Source organism: Bombus pyrosoma, linkage group LG15 (assembly GCF_014825855.1).
Source record: "Bombus pyrosoma isolate SC7728 linkage group LG15, ASM1482585v1, whole genome shotgun sequence".
Classification (NCBI taxonomy): domain Eukaryota; kingdom Metazoa; phylum Arthropoda; class Insecta; order Hymenoptera; family Apidae; genus Bombus; species Bombus pyrosoma.
Window position 1 is genome coordinate 1,068,092 of NC_057784.1, and position 16,284 is coordinate 1,084,375.

Consider the following 16,284-nt stretch of genomic DNA (forward strand, 5'->3'; position numbering starts at 1 on the left):
ATGACCCCGAATCTACAAACCTTTTTCTGCCACTAAGGCTCTGTCAATATTTCCATTTTCTACACTTTCTCCATGTAATTTTAAACGGACATTGGTCAGAATTTGTTCAAACGAGTCACATTCTCTCTAAAAAAAAAAAAAAAAAAAAGTAAAGAGATGAAAATCTGGCATGAATCAAACATCTAGCTTTCTCTACCAAACATTGGTATACGATTATAGATAGAATATTTTTGAAATTATTGAAATGATTTACTACTTCTCACTCGTGTATGGAGCACCCTGCACTTCTATATTAATTAGACTGATCCAGTAATTACGATGCGTATCTATACAAATTAATTCGAATCCTGATATAAATTTCAAAAGTGTAGAAGTATTTATTGTAATATTTGATTATATTCAGCTAAGTATCACAGTAAGATACATAGTCGTAGGTTTTGATGGTGGAAATCGGTAGATGGAGAATGGTAGAAACACGCGTTGCAATTAGTTGCTTTGCTTTAAACCAGCTGGTGATTTCTATGTCTACGGTTAAATGTTAAATGATTCGTTCGAAAACAGGTTTTACGTCTTAGGTACTGGATTATCCTGTATCGTAGGCGTCGCGCATTCTAGTATCCTGCAACTACGCTCATAAACATACTACTGATTGAACGGAAGTCGCGATATCGTGACGTTTTCAAGATTTATGAGCATTTGTACAAAGTGAATCTACTTAATGTCATATTGTTCATCACTGAAACTGAATCTGTTGATATTGTTAGTATCCACTTAAACAACTTGACTAAAACCTTAATGCGCTTTCAAGCGAATGTTTAAACTTTGATAAATTTGTAAATCATATCTCTTTATTGTTCAACATCATATGTAATATTGTGTAATAATGTCTATTCCTTCGGTTTAGGAAAGTTTAAACACGAGCAATGTTTAGCGTAAACAATCGTTACATGTATTATAATATTATCTATTGACCAGAATTTCATATTAATTGACATAATTAACCAATGTTGCTTTGCAAACAAACACCATTAGTAAACATAGTCGATACAGTAATCGACGCTAGTAATAGCGTAACAACATGATTTATGTAATATAATAATACTATTATATTGTTATATGAATAAATAATCAATCTTGCGAATGCAATGTGACGCAATTCCTTGGTCCCCGATATGTCACGTTATATTTCGTAAACAATATAGAGAAACGATTTAAACAGATAACGAAGAAATATAGATCGATATTAATTGACTGTAAAATTCAGTAAATACCAATTACTTTGTTTAGCGCTTTTTGTCACGAAAAGAAGTGTTCTCAAGTATTCGAGACACTTGATGCGATTCATGAATGAATAGTTTCAATCAACGTACCGGCACCTGAGCCGATATCATTTGGTGGGAAAAATAGTATCCATTGAAATTTTGATTGGTTAACATCGATATTCTTTGATTCACGAAGCTCAGGGGAGCGAGCGTCGATTTGTTTTTGGTGTCGCGCGTTTTGTTTTCCCGGGCTTGTCCATTAACTTCCATATCAACGCAGAACACGATTATCCGCATCCGGTGATCTGTCTCTATCCGGCGATCCATGTCAGCTTCAAAATGTCAGTAAACGCATTCGCGCAGAGAAAAGATATTGTTTCATCTGCAAAAAAAAAAAAAAAAAATATTATTCAAAATATTTTGTTGGATCACTAACAACAGGAACGTGAATGGACGTGTTAAACTCTTCACGTTTTTGACGGACCATAACGATGTATGGAAAATTCTTAAACATAAAATAGTTATGAGGTATACGTTCCTACGTAGTGAAAAAATACTGCAAGCGAATTAATGAAAAGTCGTTAGAAACGATTAAAGATCATCACGTAATATCTTCTAAACTCTACATAACACGCATTTTTGTGCAGCACGAAGCTATATTATTTCTCGTATCTCAACTGAAATTTCACATATAAGGAAATGAGACCGTTTTACATACGACGTATGACGATGGCACTTTCGGTATTCTATGGTTGGAAATCGTGGAGCAGTTGGCAATGGAGAATGAAAAGCATCTCGAGATCGCACACGTGACGCGTTCGAGTAGCCACTCGTTTCTAGCCGAGTTCCTTCTCTTCGTTGTATGATTCTAGCTCAATTACAAGCGAGTAAAAGGTGGTACGGTGAAAGCAGCTGGGGTGGTGTGGTTGCGGTGAAGAGGCACCGGTTTCTTCCGCGGTTGGCGCAATTCGAGAGAAAGACGAGAATGGAGGGAAGAGAGCGAGAAAGACCTGGAAGGAAGTGCACGCACCCATGCCACCGTAATTGCCACGGTGTTTATAATTGTTGCACACTCCTTTGCTCTTTGTACGAATGCCTCTTCAACCTTCTGACTCGTAACCCTCCCGGTTGCGGGCCACTCCGCCGTGGACTCTTCAGAAACGTCGTGACGCGGGGCGAGACGAGAAATTAGTCTGCGTTTTCACGGAGCCGACTTAATAGAGAAAGAGAGACCGAGTGGAAGAAAGTGGCCCGGGCATTGTTCTCGCGTGAAATCGGGCTACGATTCTTAAGATGTCTCGCGGTCCAAGGAGCTGCATGCCGTCGTAAACGAGTTTCTACGAGGCTCGCGATGAAAATTGTCGTCGACAATCGTATGCTGGTCACTTATCGCGTTCTCACAAAATCCGCGAAACAAATGCCCTCGTTAATTCTTTTCTGTTTGAAATCCTAATTCGCGCTTGTCCCTCGAGTACCGTCAAGTTACTTTAGTTTAATCTTTTTCAGATCCTTAATGGCTTTCTCATTGGTTTAACAGATTAAATTTTTATCACAGCCATAAATTTGAGCGATGTTGTTTTTCACGCGTACCTAGCTGCAACGAATGGAAGCTTACACTCGAGAAATTGATGTAATTTCAATTACGATACGTGTGTTATTAATGCAATTGCTTCGTCGCATCGTTATTCGAATTTCACGAGTTAATTTCGATAATGGCGTTGGAATTCTAGACTCAAAGGTGCATAAACTCGGATATAATCGTTCTGCGTGCCAACACGTAAGCACGATGTTCTTATCAATCGAATGCGAGGAGACGACATCGATCGATCGTGATGTTATGGCTTTGTAGGGAAGGCGCTGGAACGCTGGAAGGCAAACGTCGTCGCTAATTTATTCGTGGAAGCACCAAGAGCGCCGACACCCTCTCCGAATTTCCTCTTCCGACGTACGCGATTCGATCATGTCGGCCTACGTTATTTTGCCGTCGGAACACAGCACAGGAACCACTTATATTTGTGTTTATTACGTCGAGATGTGACGTCATTTCCTGAGGGAAGGAGGACGGAATAACCTCATCACCGTATCCCACAGACTCGGCGGCAGTGATTCCCCCCTTTGAATGGAGCCAAGTGGTTCGTGCCTCTCTCTTTCCCTCTCGGCCTTCAGCTGCTTCCTTGCCTTACACTCCCTATTCTTTCGTTCTTTTCACTTTCTTCTCTAGTCTCTTACTTTTCGCGCCTTTATGCAAAAATGTCGCTGGAATTTGTCGCATTTTGCTCTATTGTCTGAAAGAATTCGTAATTCAGTCTTGAAAAGGTAATTTCCAGAAATTATCTATTTCGTGGTTCTTATCGTAGCATGTGCGATAGAACTTTGCATTTAAACGAAAGATATAATTATCCTCATTAGATATATTATGTTTCCACGAGATAGTAATTTACTAATATGATATTTGTTCCCTATATGCGTTATTTTCACAACGAACATCAGAGTAAATACATCCACAGATGCTTGGTCCATAGTTTTTATTGCTCAACTGCGGAACGCTTCAAACATTTAATTTAACCAGAGGTGTTTAATTCAATCTTTCTCTGCTACGAAATTAAACAACGCCTGTTTCGTTGAAATCGATCAACTACCATATTGGAAAAAATTGTTCCAATTCGATTAGTACATATTTTCCTCCTAGGCTGATACAAACAATTTAATTTTATTTGTGTGAAAATGTTCAAATAAAATATCTTTCTACCTTCGATACCTAGTCGCACAATCAATCGAGGTAAGAAGTTAATCATCGGTAGAATCTTACAATTTTCGTATTGTAACTGACTAGGATTCGGGAATCTGTTATTGCCGGATGGAAGGTAAAATGAAATACTCATAATATTCGTGCACGAATAGCCGTAACATAGGCGTACACAGACAGTTAACTTGATATTCGTCTGACAGGTCAGTCCTTCCCTTTAACCAACTATACCAACCTAGCTATTTGGCTAGCGGACCTCTACCCTCGGCGATAGCGCTATTTAGCGTCCCAGTGGCGCAAGTGCAAAGTGTCGTGCCATTACAGGGTGGCAGACGCGGCGCTCCATTAAGCAACGTACGTTTCGCGTGGCCGTATAGAGACGTGTGCCGTAGTGGCACGGCCGTGAAACGAACAGAAGGATACCTACCGAGGGAGTATGGGTCGAGGCGTGCAGGAATAGCTGCATTTCGGGCGAAACACGCCTTTAATTAAACCGAAAGGGGGACGTGTATTGTCATTTTCAAGCCAGACTACGACGTATCCAGTGCGTGGTACTTGGCTGGCCAGTTTACCGGAGACTCTCCTACGGTAGTACGTGCACTCTCGCGAAAATTTGCGCCATTTCGTTTCATTCGCGAAACTCTGGCCGACAGGGACGAGGCAGAACCCATCTAACGAGATCTTCCGCTCGAATTCTCGAGAGGGAACCGAACAGTTCCTTCTCTCTCTTTCACTACGCTACATATCTATCTGTCCCTTCGTTCCTGTATCCTTTTTTATGTAATCGATGGCATTTGATCGAACCGCTCATAGCCGCCAACGTTTTTTCGTTTTATCTTCTCGAAATTCCTTTCATCTAGGAAAATTCGATATACCTCTATACGTTGCTATACACGGAAAAGATTATTTCATAGTGTTTCGCATTTACTTAAACATAGAGAAACTGCATCGTTGTAAATTACAAATAACTAGATATATGTTTTATCAAGAGGTAGGTAACGAATTTGATTTAAATTTTACAAATGCGGTGTTTTATTTTTAATGTCTTTAATTAGCATGTTTAAATAGGGCAGGGAATTCTTAACTCTTAAGAAAATATTATATATATATATATTAATTTCGTAAATATTATCGAACGTACATAAAATTTTACGATTAAGTCAAACGTATAGTCCATGATTCGTACAACGTTATGGAGAATTTAAAAAATATAATAAAAGTTTGTATTTACTCGATACTCGGTGCTAACGTCGGTATTCGGTGCTATTCGCTTTATTTCATAATTTCGAAAGCAAACTACTGTACATTCACAATGGAAAGTTATCGAATAGCGCATTGTAAAATCATACAGATCGTATGCAGAAAATTTGATTTTACACAAAAGGTCTTCCACTGCTTTTGCCGGCATTTTAATGGCAGCATCGGCATTGTTCGTCACTTTTAGAGGGGGATTCCCCGCGCGACCATACATATGTATAATCTTGGATGCGTGATGAAGACGTATACTTACAAAAGCAAGACTTCCTGGCCGAAATGCGGAACACAATTGAAAGTGATTGCAAGAAACGAATGAAACGATGATCTTGATTGCTTCATTAGAGTTCCATACAAAGCCTATTGATCTTTTTCTCGGTATTAAATACAATGATTTTGATCCTGTAATTTCTATTTTAGAATTCCGGCTTGATCGTGAAATGAATCAGAAAGCGAAATTTGTTTGTAAGAAATTGGTTAGCTTTTTTTTCATTTATTACGCGATATTGTCCCTTACCTTCTTCTACCCTGTTTGCACGAAAAAAAAAAAAAAAAGGAAATCGTTAGGAAGAATTCATTTAATCCCTCGGTTATAATATGATATACGTCGTATGTATGTATGAAAGAGATAAAATAAATAAAAGAGTTGCAAATATTTCCTAAGGGGAACGTCGAGAATTAGCATTGATTCTATTCCCGTAAATTTTAAACCTTTTAACACTTTCGAAAGTTGTAATATTGTACAATTGGATTAACGTTCGTTAAAAACTGTAATAAGTGCAGTGCTGGAGCGAGAATGTATGGAATGGGAAGCAGAGCTTTGGCGATATAACGGTACATACTTGCGAGGTAAAGTTACATTAGGGTGGTACATGTGAAATGTCGTTTTCCCAAACTTTGTAGTTAGCACGCAGGTAACATGCCATAAATTTTGTCCAATATTTAATCGTTAGAAACGATATTAGAGAGAAAGAAGAATGAAGAAATGGAGCAAAAGGTATTTATATTAATGAAATTGCTGTAACTTTATTATTGAAGTTTACGAATTATCGGGGTATTAATGTAACTTTTTTGAAGTTGAGTTTGAAAGCTGTTAAAAGCGTAAAAGCATTTATTATTTACTCCAATTTCAATTTTGGTTGTGTGTTACGTATTTTGTACTTTGTGGAAGGGTAGGATATTGAATTGAAATTTCCTGCCGGTAAAAATTTTATTCCCACGAATGACGCATTGTTGAAGAATTATGCGAAACTCGTTCGGCTTTACTAAAGTCTTCCCCTGGTGAATCCGATACTTTTTTCTTCTTTTTTCCTTTTGACAGTCGACTGTCGTCATTAGGACTTTACAAGCTCGACGCGAACTCTCCGAAGGGATACGTGCCGGGAATCGCGACTTTATACGAGCTTCGAGAAGAAAGCTTCTACGATTCTAAAGCGACCGTTATACATTTTGCGGGGCGGAAAGGTTTCGTGACCTCTTATTCATTGGGAAATCGACGTAGCGTGGGTTGAAAATAAACCTAACCCGAAAGACTTGTAAATCCGTCTTTGCTTGTCGTAAATGTTAATCAATACCCTCTGCTGTTACTACAAATAACACTCCGACGATCTAGATATTTCAGTCGAGAGTGTGCATCACCTTGTCCATTTCAAACGAACTGTTTTTTTTTTTCGAATTTTACGTGTAAAAATGTTCTTCTATTCAAACTCGTGTCTTTCTATTAATTCGATCAAATGAATAAATAATGATAGGTCATTTCGGATGGCGGTTCACATTGACCCATCTTGTATAGAGTAAAACTTGAAATATCATAATACTTTCTAAAATTATTTTTAATCATCGACGTACAAGATAATAAGATCGTCGAGTACCTCTCGAATGGTAGTTATTGGACGTCGTGTCTATAATTACCATAATCATTGCTTTCAACTGATAAAATTGTAGTATTGCGGATGCTCCAATATCCTCGACATTCTTTCAACCTTGAATTTAGCGTTCAGGGCCACAGGCTTGATAGGGATTACAGTTTAACTGTACACTGAATTATATCGACTGTAACGAGTTCGTCGGCGAAAAAGGAAAAGAAGAACAGTTTTACAATGGCCAATCACGGTGCTCACGATTTAATTATGCTAATGCAACGTTAGGCGTCCGGACAGAGCTTGCTCGGGTTTGCAGTACCGCTGGATCGACGTAATTGTCGCTGACTTCTTAATAGCCCGAGCAATTATCCCAACGAAGTACTGGGACTTGAGGGGAAGTTAATTCAGGTCGACGTTGGAATACAATTTCGTCGTGTCACGGTAACGATTCGACCGTGGTGCTCCTACATATTCGCCGACCTGAAATTCTTTTTCGCCTGGCCAACGGAATAGTGCCGCCGTTTAAACGAATAAAAATCTTCCGTTATACGGTTGATATTCTCGTTTCAAAACTAAGAATTTCCTCGTTGGTAATTTCCGTCTGCGAGGCCGCGTCGACGTTCTCATTGACGCGTGGGTTGCTTGAAACACCGTCAACCGCATGATGCATCGCAGTCTCATGTGGAAATTCAATTCCTGAATACGCCGCGGCAAGGTTAAGTATATCCCGTCCTGGCTGCCGCTGAAACACGGATGCCTGCTTCAACCCTTTTCGCTATGAATTAGTTTTTCTGTCTTTTATCCCTTAGACGGTTTACAACACATATCGTTGTATTTAACACGGCTTTCATTAGCTAAACTAAACTTGTTCTTTGTCATTATGTAACCTTGGATAAAAGTTTGAAATATATTCAACAAAAAACGGTTTACAAATCCAATCGATATCTCAAATGAGAATCTTCTATGAACCTGCTCTTGAGCACGTCTTTTTTTTTTAGAACGATACGCATATTATTCATTTTATCAAAACGTAAACAGTTTCAAATCCGAGAACAGGAATATTTCGAGGTTGTAGAAAACGACAACTTCTCGTGTAAATATTGTGCTACTACTACTGCTATTACTATTACCGTACAAGTTTAATATTTGATGTGTATTTAAAGGTAAGTCAATATTTTATTGCCGCAAAAAGATATTACCACTTCTATAAATGGAACCCATACTCATGATACGAATATTTGTGTATCAAACAAATATGTACATCGTGATACTGGTTCGTGTGCGTTGCCTGCATCTTAGATTATAATTTAACGGTATTTCATAAAGGATTCTCGGCAAACCATTACATAAACAGTTATTACTATCGTTTATAATTCCCTGATATAAAATAAATTTTCTTTCCTCTGATCACACCGTAAGTTCTTATTTTCGCTTTTCCTTTATCCAACTAATTGGATCGTGTACTACTCGCATCGCCCAGCTTCAGTGATTTATGCTTTATCGCGAAAGATGAAACCACCCGTACTTCCAATCTTCTGGCGTAATGTTCTGCCGACACATTTATGCCTTCCGCGTAGGAGGGTCAAATACATACTTACTTACACGCGTCAGAAACCGAACATTCTTCAATCTCGGAAATTTTGCTAAAATATTCGACGAACATCCTCCTTTAATAGGCAATGGAATAAAAATTCGAGCTATTATTACGTATAAACGGGAAGAAAAAAAAAAAAACAAAATTAACGCCGCGATAAATATTTAACCGAATGTATTTAATAAAAGATTTCAATAAACATTTTTAAATATTACTCTTTTGAAATTGATATTCTATCGTAGAGCGATAGACGGAGAAATGAAACGTAAAAGTAATTAATACAAATAAATGAAACGTCGTATAAACATATTATTATTAAAAAGATCGTAACAAAAATATGAAATATGATGGAAACGATAAGAGATTTACTGTTTAATACAGTCAAATTAAAAGTAAATAGGCGCGTTTCCTTTTGATTTATCCAATTACACGTAATAAATTAAATTAAACAACAGGTTGATATATCGAATAAAATTAAATAGTACTGTACGTACGTGGATATCTCTATCGATATAAGATCCTAAAGCTAATAAATTTATCTCTTACTTTCCTATACTTTTTTCTATATTGGTATTGTAAATATTATTTATTTATTTTATTATGTATTCTGACTAAAATCACTGCCATCTCTCTCCTGTTCCATATTTTTATTACGATCCTTTAACAAATCTTTTGGATAACTCTTATCTCGTATTTATCTTCACATTATTTATAATCCCAAACTTTAATAACAAAGTTTACATGAAAACCCGTAGAATACATCTGTATAAAGCTTATTGTAGAAAGCCATCATCCATTTCGACGTAACGAACCTGTGTTAGTAAAGTCATTTCCATTCATTTTAATACAAACGCATGTTTTTTAAGTACTCGATTCTGTTTGCATACCATCTACATAGAAATATTCAAATCTTCCAAATGATTTTAGCATACAAATTCTTCTTTCGTATTATATTAAGTCTCGATTTCCACGGTTCAGGGACGCTTTTCCTTTCGATAATACGAAATCACGGACGAGTGAACAGAGCCGAGCGACGATAATCTTTCCGAGTATACCGTCGATTTCATAATTGCATAAACGCTTCATCACGCTAAGAAATTCCATTCTTTATGTTGCCCGTACACATAGAATGCCGAGTACTGGGTATTGAATAACGTACGCACCATTACCTAAGGGACTTGTAATTCGATGCGACCAGTAAACGTCGTCACCCTTTCCCCCTTTGCTTTCTGGTTGTAGCACGACGGGACAACATACGTGATCCCACGCGTAACCATAGGTTTCATTGATCGTGTACACTGTTCGTTCGACCATGTATATTGCACCGTTGACGAACGCTCTTGCTTCACTTTATGCACTGTCTTCCATACGATAATGCGACATTGGCTTCCACCACTCTTGACTTTGGGAACGCGCACCTACTTGCCGGTACACGTGCCTCGTGTAGTCTCATGTACACGCACTTTGGATTTGTAATCCCTCCGGTAATGAACAACGTAGATTGAACATTGCGAGGGTGCAGCTCACCGTGGTACCACGTGATTAGATTTCCAAATGCATCGAATTTTCCTATTCAAATCAACGAACTCCTCGTCCCACCCACTTAGATGACTTTTAGACATTAAAATTCTAAATATAAGGAAGACGCATTTTGTACCTTTAATTCTTTCCGAATATCCTCGTGAAATGATATTACGGGCATGAGATAATACCGCACATTATAGCAGATGACATATATCATATTATAATATGTATCTATCTAGATTCGTTGCGAATTAGCCTATCAATTTAATATTCGGCTATTGCAACTCATGGCCAACGCGACGAATATTAACATCGTGTCTCATGATGCTTTATTCAGTGACGATCGTATCACTTTAGCTGTTATGGCATACATTTACGCTAATAATTTAGATATCAAAGTCGCAATAATGGTACATTATGCTAAGCATTTGTATCGTCATAGCTCAATTTCATTCGTTCCACGCTAGCCCCTGTTCCTCGATTTTTAATCTCTTTTAATCTTTGCCACTTGTACGTCCTTGTTACCGAAAGTATTTTCAGGTAGAAAAGTAGATCAGGTTCGAAAGCTTCATAGAACCTATGAACGGAGGGGGGCTCTTTAACGTCTCTTGGTGCACGTACACGTACACATATAATGGGCTTAAACCAATTCCGGCTCGCTCGTACAAAGTACTCGCACGGAGCCGTCTGTACCACCCACTTAAAGCATCGTGCTTCTCGGCGTGGCAGCAACAGCGGTACCAGCTACATCAGAGATTGCGAGAGCAGCTCCCAGTTAATAGCATTGCGGCGATGCTGAAAGGCGGCATATCGATGTCTACGTATTGGTCAGTATGCTCGTCGAAAGAGTTTCTAAAGAAAGTCACGCGCTAATCACTTAAATATCAACGAGGTATTCGCGTCGAATCGGGGGTGACCACGGTCAGGGTCGTTAAGTAATTGACACTACGCTTCGTTGCGTTTACCATTTATAATCTAGTTACTTTCTACACGTAATACACAGTCCGATTTCTTTCGTTTTTTGCATAGATTAGTTTTTAGAGAAAGTACGTTTCGCTTCTTCCTTGAATTGATATTATTAATGAAATTTTTCAAATCACAAATTACAGATTACCAGCGCAAATAAATTGTTTTGCGTAAGAGAGATAGTGGATACGGTATTTATGAATTATATAAACGACGAATCAAATAATTGTCCCATTCGACGAGGAATTGAAAAAATCGCTTCGTAAACTTTGGCAATAATCGCATGGTGGCGGTTGTTCGAAATGAAAAAGGTGTTTTAGGTATCGATACGGTTTGCGTAGAAATGGTGTACAATAACACGAGCCGGTGACTAACAGCGCTGACTCTACCCCAGCATTTTCGTCAGCGGGAAACACTGATCCCTTATTCTTGATAACAAACAACGAAAGCAGCATTGTGTATATTACGCAGACGGATATGAACGACCATACGTAATCCTGCTTTTAAGCATGAAAGTGACGTGAAGCGCACGCACGCCATTCAAAAGAAAACGTTTGGAAAAATGTGTTTTACTTTTCCTATTTGTAAGTTTAACAAGATTCAGTGGGTTTAATGTATGTGGAGTGTAACTGTCCCATTTCGTATATTATGCTACAAATGTACATGGGTTAATCCCCCGAGTAAAAATAAGTTGAAAGTACGGGAAGAATTTCTCTTGTACTGGATGTTGTTTGCAAGTAAGTTAATTTTGAAAATCGCGATATATGCGCTTGGTTAACAATGGGAAGTTCGATGTTGTTTTATCGACCGAGAACTGGAAGCAAATACGCGACAGTAATTTTGCGAATTCTTCACGTGGTATGCCATTGCGAATCACGATTTAGGTAGATCCCATGATCCCGTGTGGGCTTAGAAAACTACCCTCGCCGATTGTCGACGATTTGCGGTATTTACGTCGATTATCGTCTTCCTGCGATTACAGTACAAAGACCTTGTCCCAACGATATCCGGACTCTCGCGGTTGTACTCTTCGAGGAGGCTGCGATATTATGCTACTCATGACGACTTTGTTGATCGTAATCATAATCTCTGACTATCGAGATGTGTCTAATGAAGGATTGAACGCTGCTCGCCAATGACCAAGAAGCTGCTTCCCATTGAACGAACGTGATTCTCGAGACGGTGGTTCTGGATTTAATCGTTCTTTCAAGTACGCCACTGATTTATACATATGCTCACGCATGGCGAATGAAATTCTCGACGTGATTATTATTGCTTCGGAACATGGCTCGATTTGATATGGCATGGTATTATGGTCGATTATGGTGCCTGATCGTAGACGAAACACGATATCTTACGAAGGTTTACGAAAGAGACTGCTTAGTGCCTGTAGACGATACTTGACCTAAATAAAACGCTACTTCGACGTGACCAGTTTGAGTTCTTTGCATGAGATTTGCCGTTCGAGAACTGCGCTACGTATTTATTTAACTTATTCCGTTCGTATTCGAAAATTTCGATAACCCGGAGGCGCGTAGTATTTCCGCGATTCGTGCTTAGACATTCCTAAGCGTCTATGTAGAAAATTCAACAAACGTTCTATATATTCGAAAATCGAATTTCTTATTAATCATAGGATCGGATAATTTGCCTCGTAATTAGCTATAGAAGGGAAGATTTCAAAGAATTTGTTCTAAAGAGAAACCTTTACCTTGCTACCTGTTTAGATAAATCTCACCTTTTCTCTGTTCGACTGTCCGACTAGGAGCCAAGTTAGTGAGTACACGCTCCTTATCTAGTCAATAATGATCACGAGACCCCTCATTGCCTCTTCATCCGACCGATCGTACAGAGAGGGAAGTATCCACTTGTCTTGTCACCCCAACATTAGCCGCATCGCTTCGCTAAATCGTTCGCACGAAAATAAACAATCAAATTATTCCCTGCAGCCTGTAATTCTTTCATTTTTCTGTCTTTTCTTCCTACTTATTCGATTTCCTTACTCTTTTATTACGACTATTAGCGAAACTACTGCTAGGTCAGCGAGTCGTTGAAAACCGGGATATCAAATACGATATTGCGTTTACCTTGAACGAGTACCAATAAAGTCGGGTGGATCCGATAATGCGTGTTCGTCCATGACGATATAGCGATCAGCTTCGAGGCTGTCATAAAATTAAATGAAGCGTTCCGGGCTCCATTTCCTCCTTCCTTTCTCACCGACGCTTTTTTTACTATCTGTGTGACCCGGAGACCTCTCTTCTTCTACGATTTCTTCAGTCAAAGATGGAAACGCTTTTTAAAACATACTATCGTATTACGACAAACTTCAATGCGGATTGTAAAATATTTAACCAAGAAGCAACGCATCTATCTATCGTAAGGTTCCATAGGCCGAAACAATAAAGAAACTAAAATTTTTGTTCAAGCCATTTCGATAACTACGTCTATATAACGTAAAAGTATTCGTAAAAAAAAAAAAACATTATTCGCAAATTTACGCTGGAAACTAAAGGAGTAAATACTCCGTTACATATTGTACAAAGAATATATCGTGCACTACGTATTCGTTTACTTTGTAAAAAGAAAACGCCAATCCAATTATGCAGTCGTCGAATATACGAGATCTCCAATTATCCAAATAACAACAGCATCGGAATATATGTCAAGATCTTAGATGAGAGGCGAATTAATACATCGCATCGCATCGGTACTTTTCGCGTGGAAGTATCGTTATGAATATAAAGAGATGAATACAGGTAGAAGAAAGATAAGGTCGAGGACGTGGACGTCGACGACAAGGACGAGTTTCGGCGAGTGCGTCCGTACGTATACATTGTAACGAACGAGTATTTTCTGCCGAGCGGAATACAAACTACACATTGACTGCCCTTTCCCCCCCCCCCCCGCCCCTTTACACCGTGTGGCTCACTCACCCTCTCGCACGTGCAGACACATTTGCGGGGGTAGCTTCGGATTCGTCCCCGAAATGAGAGTCTGCTTTAGTGTCGCGAACGTGTCCGTAGGTACCCGTCGCCTCCACCTCCTCCGACGTTTTCTCTCCTGGTTTCTCTTTATCCTCTTTTCTCCGTCCTCCGTTCAGCTATCGTTCCATCGTGACATCCTGCTCGCACGCGTTCTTGTTACGTATTTTTATCCTTATCCAGAGTGTCCGCAAGGCACGTTCTCTCAGAGTGCACGGAAACGAGGTGCAGGCTGTCGTCCCGACTGCGCCTGCTTCCTGGCGGAAACGCGACATAATGCGCCTCGTACCGCACCCCAACGATGACCAACGTGCCGTGAAGAGGGCATCGGCCGCGATGACTTTTTAATCACGACGCACGCTAGAAGTTCACCCCTCGAACCATGGTTTGCAGTTCTCAGAGGCTCTCAACGTGGTCCATTGTCAATTCAAAACTAGTCTCAGATGGGACAAGTACCCTTATATCGTGCCCGAGTTCTTTTTTTATAAAGAATTCTTCGATCGATGTACAAAATTACTACACGTCTACAATTATGTCGGAGCGAGTTTTCTTTTAAGAGAACGCTTCTCTTTAATTTTATCACGTCGAACAGCTTCTTTTTAAATCAAAGTTCTCGCAAGTATTTCTAGCGAAATTCCTATTACGTGGCGTACTAGCGCATCTTATAGATATACGCTTAATAATTTTGAGTATATTTGGCTAAAATTGATGCTCGAAATTATCTTATAAAGTATCATAACTTATTAGACTTATAAAATAACATGGAATTTTATGTATTAACACGGTAGACGTTAAAAGACGGCTTCGAGACATAATGAATGCACTTGAGCCTAATCCTTCAGTCTGCTAGATAAGAAAAACATGGAATATTCAGGACTAAAAAGTCCTGCGTAAAAACCGGCGAGACACCAAAGATAGACTTCATCGTTGTGTGTGTTCCGAATGGTTTTCACGGAGATTAGTACTGTCTTTGAACACGAAAACGAGAAACTATACTGATACAGCATAACCGTACAGTCGAAAGGGCCTCGATTAAATTCAGGACGTCAACGGAGTGGAATGCGACGTATACTTTACAGAGACGGTCGGTTGCGGTATATTTTAAGCACTACACTTTTTCTTTTTTGGAATGTTTAACTCATGTTGTCTTGATAACGTTAATGGAATGTAAGTATGTCTAGATGATTTCAGTGGAGGTAGTATTACATATTTGGAGAAATCGTGCTAGGACTTCGGTGAAGAGAACACTGTCGAATAAAGTGCTTTCTACCTGTTCTTCGTAATTTGATATTTTATGCTTTATCTCTAGATGCTTCGACTACTCATTGTTAAAATTGGGATATAAGGATAAAGGGAAATGACATACTTACGATGTACACGGCTGGTGCATATTTTTGAATTCAAAGATCAATTCCCTTTCATTCGTGTCTTCGAACTTCCACAGTACTGAAGTCTTTATTATTATTCACTAACGATATTAAATTTAACGCGATATCGAGTATGTCGTGGTATTTAACTTCCGATATTTCCTGTTTCCAAATTGCTAGTAAGAAACGATACGCGTTGCAGAGAGCATTTCGACAGATGAACGATAGTTCTATGAAACATCAATCGTATTTGTCTTGTCATAATGGTTTCTCATCGTGTATCGACGATTTGTCCGCTTATTAGTTATACGATTAGCAGGTTGCTACAGCATTCGATTTAGTATACGCGCAGAGGGCGAACACGCCGAACGTACGTTCCAGGATGTAGTCTATAATCGCTTCCTGTGCTAGCGATTGGACGGTAGCAAGGGGTCGATTGTACGTATCCGTCACGTATACACACAGGGGATGTGTTTCAAGGGAAACGATCGATTCGTCGATCGATATTTCCTAATATAACTGCTTTGTTACGATTCGTTTCGTTCCAATCCCATTTTACTTCAAATTCGTGATTCGATATCGGTTTAATTGGTTTAATCTTTCGATCAAAAATAGATTGACCCTTCGAACACGTAAATTACGTAAGCAAATATGTATTTTTTTAAACACAGTTCGAATTCGAAGGAATAAGGTGATAAAGAAATTTAGATTATCACGATATTATT

At 38.9% G+C, this 16,284-nt stretch overlaps 1 long non-coding RNA gene across 1 annotated transcript; it reads left to right on the plus strand.

The window, feature by feature from the left end:
- Positions 1–10,953: 10,953 nt before the first annotated feature.
- On the plus strand, positions 10,954–12,639 carry LOC122575325. Its single transcript, XR_006319404.1, has 2 exons — positions 10,954–11,069; positions 11,352–12,639. It is a non-coding gene; the product is annotated as an uncharacterized LOC122575325 (long non-coding RNA).
- Positions 12,640–16,284: the final 3,645 nt, after the last annotated feature.